Raw genomic sequence first — 11,294 nt, forward strand, 5'->3', positions numbered from 1 at the left:
AAAAATGCAATGAATCTGGAGTGAAAAGACCTAAATTCAAATCCTATCTCAGATACTTATCAATCTTGTGATGCTGGGCAAGTCATTTAACTTTCCTTCCTTCAGCTTCAGTTTCCTTGTCTATAAAGGAAGAAATTTAACGAGAAGAGCTTTGAAGTCTCTTCCAGCTCAAACACTGTAATATTAAAAAATTCACAAATTATTTCATTACTTTAAAAATAAATAAAAGACTATAGATTTAGAGCTAGAATGGATATCAGTCATCTAACCTAATTTACTTATTTTATAAATAAAAAGATTAAGGAATTTAGCCAAACTCAGACAAGCAGTATTATCAGAAACAACATTTGAAGTTAGATCTCCTGAGAGAAGTCACTGTTTTTGGTCCTGTATTATGCTAGTTCTACATAATAGAAAGGACATCAATAATTAATAGCCTTTATGCCTAATATCTTTATAAAAAATTTTATGAGGATAATTTACATCTATTAAACTCTCCTCAACAATTCATAATCCAGCTTTCTAATGATGGTGAATTCCCTTCCTCCCAAGATAGTCTATTATATACTTAATTCTAATTATTAGGAAGGTTTTACTTACAAAGAGTCCAAATCCACTACTCAACAGTTCAATTGAAGGACAGTTTCTGTACTTCTATTTATCAAGCAATCCTCTATGAATTTAACTTCTCATTTATAATGAGAGATTCGTGGTTAAAGGAAAGCTTTTCAGGATACATTGGATCTGTGGAGTTAACTGTCCTTAAAAACCTTGGAACAGCAAATGATGGGATCTTGACTTTTTTCTGCAGATTTTAGTTAATTCTGTAATTATTGTATGGATAGAACACTCTACTCATGCTACTTCTCTCTATCTAAAGTACATCCCCATGGCCAGTGCTACTTCCAGGACTTGGAATTGTCAATACAATCAATCATACGCTCTTCACAGCAATTCTAGTTAACCTGCAAATATCTTTAAACTCAGAGCATCTACCCTGAACTAGCAGAACTATTCAAGGATTCAGAATCCTTGAAATGCCTGCAAACAAAAGACCTAAGGAATCTTGGGACTTCATGAATAAGTGAATGAATAAAAAAAGCATTAAGTGCTAAGCACTGGGCTAAGGCTATAATACAAATACAAAGGAAAAGGGAAAAAAAAAGTGAGCTTTGATCTCAAGGGAAAGGAGGCTATTGAGAAAAAGGCTAGAGAGAAAATAAGAATTCTAGCTATATTAGCTTTAGTTGGGTGATTGCCTCTTCTATCTATAGGTGGTGCAGTGAATAAACAGCCTGGGTCTGTAGTCAAGAAAGCTCATTTTCCTGAGTTCAGATATGACCTCAGACACTTACTAACTGTGTGATCCTAGACGAGTCACTTAATCTTGTTTGCCTCAATTTCTTCATCTGTAAAATGAATTGGAGAAGGAAATGGCAAACTACTCTAATATTTTTGCCAAGAAAATCTCATAATGCTCATAATGGGGTCACAAAAAGTTGGACATATCTGAACAAATAAATTATAACAAAAGGTTTGCAAAGCACTTCATATACATTTTCTCATTTGATCTTTATCCCACATCTTGGTAGAAGATACTTCATTTTTTGTATTATCCTAATTTCCAAATGAGTAAGTTTAATAAGCTCAAAGAGAATGAGTGATTTGTTCAATGTAGGGAGTATGCTCATGGACCCAGAGCCAGACAAGCAAGATCTGCTTTTGAGATTCTAGAAGTTTTTGTCTCTTTATCTATTACCATGAACTTGAGCTTCCCCCAGCTATATTTCTTCATTGTTAGGTGCCAGTGACTAAAAGCTCAGTTCCATTTTATTTTAATAAAGGTACATTTATCTCGAAGATGTAATAAGAACAAACTTACATTTTCATCTTGACACCTCAAGGAACAGAATCTTAACTCAGTTCCCAAATAACATTGTTCTCACCAAGATCTTTTCCAGATGCTGAATGAGTTCTTGTCTCTGCTATCATTGATAGATCATTCGTGAAAGTCACTTCTTGCTTCCTGAAGCACCAAGTCCTGAACTATCTGCAAATATGGTCTCAGGAAATTAGGATACCTTTTGAAGCTCACAAGAGGAGATATTCCACTCCTTTCATCTAGAATGGAAAATAACAAACATAACAGCCAACAGCTGAGGCCCATTTATCAGAGCCACATGGCCTCAATGGGTAGAAGGCCCCAGGGCTTCTCTCCTTAAAGCAGGTCTTTCACAGATTCTGAGTAAAAATGTGAACAGAGCAGGGGAAATTACTGAGGCCTTTTAAAATGCCTCTGCATCCTATCAGAATCTCCCATTTACCACATGGTTAACTAACCAGAATCAGTTAAAAAATATGTATACATGTTGCAGTCTCTTCAAAGCCCTTCTCTTATATGTCATTAATGGTCTCTCAGAAGCTGGCTCCTCAGTTTCTCCATGTGGAGAGAGGTCACTCTGAGGCACTCTGCATATGTACCAAATCCCTTTATCCCAGAATTACACAGTTAATGGGTGTCTGAGGTGGAGTTTGAAGTTAGGTTTTCCCAACTGGTACTAGTATCAAATGCATTGTCCATTGCAACATATATTTATGTATATCTATACAAGTGTATGTATATATCATGTATGTGTTATATGTACATATGTATATAAATATATATATTACATAGCTTTGTGTCTTATTTCCCTTGTGTCCATTCTCTTGTATCCTACATATTGTCACAAAGAAACCCTATCACATCTTGGACATGAATCTCAAGCAACCAATATTTCTTCTCTGACTCATTGATTTCCTCAGCCATTTCTGCCTATTGGGAACAAAATTATCCAAAATAAAACTAAACTATCATCTCAAAAATAGTCATTTAACCTCTCTGGATCTCAGTTTCTTCAACTGAAAAATAAAGGAGTCAGATTAGATGATCCCCTAAAGTCCTTTCCACTTCTAAATGAATAATTCTGTAGGTTATGACATGGAGAGGGGAAGGGTATTAAGCCAGCTATCCAGTCATGGAGTGGTTCCTGACAGTGGCGTTGGACATATTTACTTCCATGGATTTGCTTTTAATGTTCTGAGTTCAGTTGTATTTCTGCACACATCCCTTTTCCCAATGTAGTGCTTGAGCTAGATTTAGCTGATTTTGTCTCACTTGAGGATTTTTTTCCTTCAGAACACTGAGATCAGAGGGGTGACTTCCTGAAGTCTTGAGCTCTAAAAAAAGGATTGGATTCAGGCACTGAAACACCAGCACATTTGCTTTAAGTGGCCTTGAGCCCATACAAAAAAAACACAACTGAAAAGGTTCCAGCAGAGAAATAGGACTGTGTTTTTCCTGCCTTCTTTAAATAAAGGAAATAGCCTCAGAACCAAATGATTATCTGCAAAATTAGACAGACTCTCATGAATATCAAGTGCTATGCTTTTCTGCTGACTTAAGAGCCTATAAGATTTTACTCTGGCGATGCATCAAAATCTTTCTCCTATATATAATCTATCTACACAACACACACACACACACACACACACACACACACACATACACCTCATGTCTTCCAAACATTGCTATTAACAATAGTCAAAACCAGAGCTAATCTTGTCTTATGGTTTCAGGATAAATAGAGTGGAATGAGAATCCAATGACAGACAGGCAACAAAATGCAGAAACAAAAGGTTTGTACATCATGTGTCTAAATGTTCTGCTTCCACTAAAGCCTGCATGTATGAGTCAGAGCTAGGCTAGCTTTCAGTGCTCAGTGTTTCCTGAGCTTCCTTGGCTCTTACTTTGAATCCCTGGACCCTCAGGAAATTCGACATTATCATGTGCCTCAGAAGAAAAATTCCAGGACCTTTTCACTTCAGGGATGTTGAAGGTGTGTATCAGGTTGTGGTCATACCAAATTTAAAAAAAAAAAAAAAAGATTTTTTTTTTAAACCACATTGGGAAGCCAGGTCCTCCCAGAGGTGTATTTTGGATAAACCTTTATAAATTTTCCTTGCTGAAAGCTATTATTAACTATTTGGTTAGGTGAGATAAGGTAATCAAGTAAAAAAATAAAAAAGGCAGTGTGAGGTATCTTGGAAGAATTTGTTGCTTCTCTATAGTATTCACTGAATGAGAGAGAGACACACAGACATAGAGACAGACAAAGAGAGACAGAGAGAGATGGAAAAATAGAACAATCATTTATTAAATGCTTACTGTGGTAGATACTGTGATGAGCACAAGGGATATAAAAAAAGCAAAAAAGACAGTCCCTACCCTCAAAGAACTTGTATTATAAAAGAAACTAGAAGGGAGGGGAGGGGGTATCTGGAAGCAAAGGGTATGATATCTAGTGAGTAGGTAGTAAAATCTAGAGAAGAAAAAATAGACCTGGAGTGAAGTGAGTGTGGTCTGAGAACTTCATAAAATGGAAGTCTAGGCCAGAGACTCACCAATCAGAAGAGCAAGCTACAGAGAAAAGGCATCTCCAGAGCAAGAGAGAGACAATCAGAATGGGTACAGGTATCTGGGGGATAAGAAGGTTAATGGTAAGGAGGCACAAAAGAATGGAAAGTGAGAAGAACCAGGAGTGATTTCAGATCACTGGAAACTAACTTTATTAAGATATACCAAAATTATCTCTCTAACTTTTTGCACTGGAACTTACATGCTGCTAGTGCCATTTGTATCTGTGCTAAAATTAAAAAAAAAAAATTTAAACAGATGGTTGAGTAGTCCTTTAATCAAATCTGATTACCTACTGAGGCCACTTGTTTTCTTCTGGAACTCTGGCCTCTATTTTTTTTTCCTTTTTGCTGAGATAATTGGAGTCAAGTGACTTGCCCAGGGGTCACACAACTAGGAAGTGTTAAGTGTCTGAAGGTCGTATTTGAACTCAGGTACTCCTGACTTCAGGGCTGTGGCTCTATCCATTGCACCACCTAGCTGCCTCACTCTGGCCTCTATAAGTTCTGTGTTAACAATATCCTGTCTACCTCTTTAGCCAAAGCTTTATATATATATATATATATATATATATATATATATATATATATATATACACATATATATATATATTTTAAATTTCATAAAATATCACAATAGCATAAAAATTATAAATATGAAGAAGAAAAGAAGGCATAAAAAGACTTATGTACTGATGCAAACTAAAATTAGCAGAAGCAGGGGAAAAAACCAATGACTACAACATAGAAATGAAGAGAACCATAATATCTAATACTTTAAATTTTATTTTGGATAATTTTTTGTTTAATAGTATTTAGTGTTTACTAGATGTAGATTATCCTCATAAATTTTTTATAAAGATATTAGGCATAAAGGCTATTAATTATTGATGTCCTTTCTATTATGTAGAACTAGCAGAGTAAAGTACCAAAAGTATTGACTCCTGGCAGGAGACCTAATATATTTTATCACACCTCTGATCATTGTATCTACTTACAATAATATCTGTGAGTAAATAATGTCCCTGGCATGAAGAATTAGGTTCACTTGGGGACCTCTTTCAATAACAGTCTCTATGGAATTCATTTTGCCCTCAGCTAGAAAAATTTAGTTCATGACTTCCTAAAGATCCTTAGCTTCCCTGGAAGTAGATAGACTGACAAGTTATTGCATAAAATATGATATATAAAAAGTTCAAGGGACATAATTTCTGAGAGTTGTTTTATTAACAATGCCAGAATTTTAAAAAAAGAAATCAGTGGCACCCTCTGAATATCAAAGACCTTTACAGCAACTGGCTCTAGGTTTATATCTTCATAGAAAAGTGGGTGGTCTGGAGTGTGGCAATCAACTGTGATTGGTTAACAAGTAAGGTGAGAATGAATATTACAATGAAGGGCTAGATCTATTCTAATGAGTTTTGATTATGTCATTTACTTCTAAATTGCCCTTGGCCTTGAGTAATCTAATCAAAGAATTTATTTCCACATAAACCTGAGTAGAGAACAATGGAATTAAATCCTTTGTCTGACCAAGATTGAAGACAGTTAAGAGACTGAACTTTGAAATGAGGACTATAGAAAAAAGAAAAACTCTGGAATTCCTCATTGATTAGTTATTAATTATAATTTCTCTTCTTAGGATTTATTTAATTCAATAATGTAGAATGAATTTCTATTCAAGTCCCATGATAGAATTCTTCAGTCCTTTTTAGACAATTTCTCACAAACCTCCCCATTTGTTGAGTCTCATCTTCTCTGGTTCAATCCAGCCCATGGTTAAGCACCAGTGAAGAGGGTAAGTCCAGATATCACTATGGTACAGGTGGCTCCTTTTCTATGTAACTTATTCTCCCTTGGCATCACTTAGGTGGTGTAACCTGAAGGTCTTTTCTTGGGCTCAAAGAAGCTTTTTGCTATTCCCACCTCTTGCCATGGCTCCAAATCCCTTTCTCTTTCTCTCATCTCATCTTTCATAATTTCTTCATTTGTCTCTCTCCTTTCTGTGTCTCCATCTGATACTTTACACCAAGGAGAATATGATACCTTATAGAAGTCAAAATGATACACAGAACTCTTTCCAAAGCAATGCACATTTATGCTTCTCACTGTGTCTGTGTCTTCCTGACAGCCTCTCAGAAGAATTTCTCCAGATTCAGCTCATTTCTTCCTCCAGTTTGAAGATAGTGCTTTTCTATATGGGTTTTCTTTTTTTTTTCTTTATAAAAATAGCTTTTTATTTTTCAAAACATATGCAAAATTAATTTTCAACATTCATCCTTATAAAACTTTGTGTTTCAAATTTTTCTCCCTCTTTCCTCTCCTTCCCCTAGATAGCAAGTAATTCAATATAGTTAAAAATGTGTAATTCTTCTAAACATATTTTCACATTTCCCATCCTGCACAAGAAACATCAGATTAAAAGGAAGAAAATGAGAAAGAAGAAAAAAAAAGCAAACAAAAACAAAAAAGGTTAAAATACCATACTGTGATCCAGATTCAGTCCTCATTCTGGATGCAGATAGTTCTTTCTATTGTAATTGCCTTGAATCACCTCATTATTGAAAAGAGCCAAGTCTACCACAATTGATCATCACATAATATTGATACTGTGTATAATGTTTTTCTGGTTTTACTCACTTCACATTCATGTAAGTCTTTCTAGGCTTTTCTGAAATCACTCTGTACATTATTTCTTATAGAATAATAATATTCCATTACATTCATATACCATAACTTATTCAACCATCCCCCAACTGATGAATATCCATGCAATTTCCAGTTCCTTTCCTCTACAAAAGGGCTACTACAAACATTTTGCACATGTGGGTCCTTTTTTATGATCTGTTTTGGATACAGACCTCTCTGGATTTTTTCAGAAGTATCTTTCTGCTTTCTCTGGCTTCCTTTCCTTAAAGAGGCTCTCTCTGAAGTTTTTTGTATTATTCCTCTCCCCTTAATCTAGCTCCAGTTGGTCTTCCTATTCTTTTAGAAGGCATATCTAAGGGAAGACTAAGTAATTTCTGCCCAAATAGAAGCAGATAGGGAGGAGTATGAGGACCCAGGATCAATAAAGTTTATACTTTAATCACAGAATTTACACATCATATAAGGAAAGTAGAGAGGGAAGTCTTTTGAGCTGATACTATAGAGCTGCTATAGGCTTCTAGGTGGGGGAGAAAGGCCATAGGTTCCCTCTCGCCCTGAGACAATATAAAGCAAAGAGTTCATGGTCTTACTCTTGTTTTTATAACTTTTATAAACTACTCTTCTTTCTTTCTCTTAAGTTAAGAAATATGATGCCTTGTGGCCTTCAGAAGGTCAAAATAGGTCTTGAAGCTAGTTTATATTGGGATCTGCTGGAAACAGATTTGAAGAGCAAAGTATTGAGCAACTTTCTTGATCCTACCCAGGGTAACTAAGTTTTGAAAATGAACTTGGTGGAACCATTGCTATGGAGAAATTGATTTAAGTTTGAGGACCCCCAGGACCAAGATGGTCTGTTTTCAGGTGTTGCAGAGAAATCTTTATATTTTTGTTTTAGCTATATTTTTTATAATAAACAGCCCTATGTAAAAGTTTTTTCAAAAAAGGAATATAGATAGAAATGAAGCTTAACTAAAATCTTTCTCTCTCTCTCTCTCTCTCTCTCTCTCTCTCTCTCTCTATATATATATATATATACCTACATATACCTGTTACACTGAATGTGCGCATTCCATGCTTTCATACCTCTAAAGTTAAATTATTTGGGGGGGGGGGGTTTGAATTTGATATTTTCTGTTGCAAAAGTAAATTTCTTTCTCTCCTTACACAAAATACTAAGCGTATAAGTGAATAACTCATGTCAACCACAGAAGCATGTGCTTTAGTGAGTCATAGAAAAAAAAAACAATTTTTACCCAACTCCAACACATTTTGTGAGAAAAGTAAAAGCCATCCCAGCAGGTGATAGTGTATGTGATGACAAGTATGACTGGGCAATCTGTCGAGTATTCTAATGCATGATAAATCACATGTATATGTCTTCTTCTGCCAAACTAAGGGTGTTATGACTTCGAGTACTCAAAAGGTACAATATTTAAATAACGCTCATCTGTACTCTGAACACACTATTAAAGCAGCTTTCCTCCCTGAGACTAAAAAGTCTCTCAAAATAAAACACTTTGTATTGTTGGCACTTTCAGGCATACCAGTCAGTATACTGTGACAATACTTACCAAGAGATGTTTTAATGATCATCTCATCCTACGACTGCTACCATTCTGTTATTCTGAAGACTTAGAAAAGATTTCCCATTATTTCTCTGTGCTTAGTACTCAGGGTATATGGGGTAACAAGGGGGACTAACACTCCACTAACCCATCAGTGATTTAGGGTGATGTACCTGAAGTCTTAACAGTGCAGAATTGGTGAATAAGGGTAATTTAATCTAAAGCCATTCAGGCAACTGAAGCAGGCATTGTGGAGTTTTTAGAGCTTGGTTGCCAAGGTTATCCACTGCATCCCCGGCCATCACTTGTCATTCTGACTTTTGTCTTGCCATTGGATTTTGATGACTCAGGAAAAAAGAATAAGGCTCATGACTTTGTGTAACTCTGCCTCACTTAAATCCAATTAATATGTGAGTCAGGATATCACTTGTGATGATCATTGGTCCTTTTTGTAAACAAAAGACAAACAATAACTTAGTACTTACACCAACTAGAAAATGATACTAAAGTAAGAATCATAGTTCATTTACTACATGGGCTAGTGAGTTTTACACAGAGAAAGGCTTTATTTTGTGGTTCCTCAGCCCCCAAAACCTGGCTAATTGTTTGAAAAGTGCCCATTCCTTAGCCAGAAGATGAAAGTATGATTTACGAATAAAGTATATGTTTAATGTAAAACAGAGAAGCAATAGTAGTAGTAGACAGGAATTGGCTTTGTAGCTAGCAAAATCATGATTCAAATCTCTCCACAACAAGCAATATGAGCACAGGGAAATCATTTAACCCCTCTGTACTTTGTTTTTTCATCTATAAAATGAAGAAGTTGGACTCAGTGGCTACTAAGGTCTGTTTAAACTCTAAATATATTATCCCATGATCACCTATACTGAAAAAAACCCAACATACAGACCTATTGCCAAAATCTTTGTGTGGAAATTGCTTATGTCACCCACATACAGGCTCCAGGTTCCTTCTTCTAACCAAAATTCCACTGGTAGGTTAGGACTCAAGAGCTAGGGTTCTTGGGGATTCTCCTGAAAGATTTCAGAGTTGTAATGCTATTCATCTGAGTGTTCCATTCCAGGGTTATCACCAGTACCAATCTAATCATTGGTGATTAGCACCCTGATATCATTTGCCAATATCAGTTTCGATCTCCTAATATCATTAAGTAATTAATATCTCCTCAATATTCTTGATAAGTAGTTAACAACTACTAGCTTTTTACAAAGGCATATATAGCAAGAACAGAAGCATATTCCCTAAAGCTTGATATAATATTCATCAAGTGCACTTCCAAATGTAGCATAGATGATGCTACAGACCAGTCACAATCCTAGCCTGATTTTCTGTAGAAAATGCCAACAATACAAAGTGTTTTATTTTGAGAGACTTTTTAGTCCCAGGGTGGGGAACTGCCTTAATAGTGTGTTCAGAGTACAGATGAGCATTATTTAAATACTGCACCTTTTGAGTACTTGAAGTCATAACACCCTTAGTTTGTTCCTGCTGGGAAAACATAGTGGGGTTGTCTCAGTTGCTAGATTGGTTCTGCTAGGCTGGGTCAAATGTGCCATTCCTAGGGGCTGCATTGCCTCCTCACACAGCTTGGCTGCGGCAGCTACAGCAGTCTCTGAGACAGATTCCTGAAATCTGACCTCTGAAAGTTTTTTTGGATCTTTTGAAGTTTACAAGGTCATTCTGTCTCCAATTTTACCATCAACTAGGAAAAGGAAAGAATAAACACAAACAGAAAAGAGCAGGGCCATGCATTCAAGGGATGCATGGCCAGACCAAAAGAGATATGGCAGAGCCAAACTGATCACCCTTTCTTATCTACAAACCAAGATGCTTACTCACCATGAGAGAAGAGAGAGAACTTAAATATCTTTCTTGGAGCCTTTTTTAAAAAATATACCTTTGTTCATGGGCTCAGCAGCCAATTAAAACACTTTTCTTTAGTAGGCAATAAGCAAATGGAAACAGTCACAGACTATCTGCCCTTGCTTTCGAGCAGAGAGAAGCACATTTCATTATACATCATCATACATTTTCAGAATCAGGCTCCCTAAGCTTTCTAGTCTTCTTGGCTCTGAACAGAACAGATTGCATAAGCCCAGGTTTCTATTGGTCATTCCCCTATTAAGTTTTTATTACCTGACATTTATATAGTTCTTTGCCAATAACAAATGCATTTGCATTTATGTCATCTAATAATTACAACAAACTCTGTGGTGGAAGTGGTACAAGTAGTAGTATCATGATTTTATAGATATGAATGAGAGATGACCTGATTCATAAATTTAATAGGTGATGAAGACAGAAGCTCCAGTCTTCTGACATATGTCTTGCTGGAACCAAAGGGCCACTAGCTGCCTGAAAAGAGACCTTCTATTGTCATCTGGAAGTCTGCCCTAAAATACAAAGAAGGGAAAAATCAATGACAATAATACAATCACAAAATGTGAAAGCTAAAGAGATCTTAGAAAACAACTACATCTTACCATTTTACTGATAAGGAAACTGAAGTTCATAAAGGTTGTCCAAGATTACACAGACAGTATGTGACAGATACTTGATTGAAAGCCACATCTTATGCCTTCAAATTGTGTTTTTTCTACCTCAACG

This window comes from Sarcophilus harrisii, chromosome 4, assembly GCF_902635505.1.
Source record: "Sarcophilus harrisii chromosome 4, mSarHar1.11, whole genome shotgun sequence".
In the NCBI taxonomy this organism is placed as follows: Eukaryota; Metazoa; Chordata; class Mammalia; order Dasyuromorphia; family Dasyuridae; genus Sarcophilus; species Sarcophilus harrisii.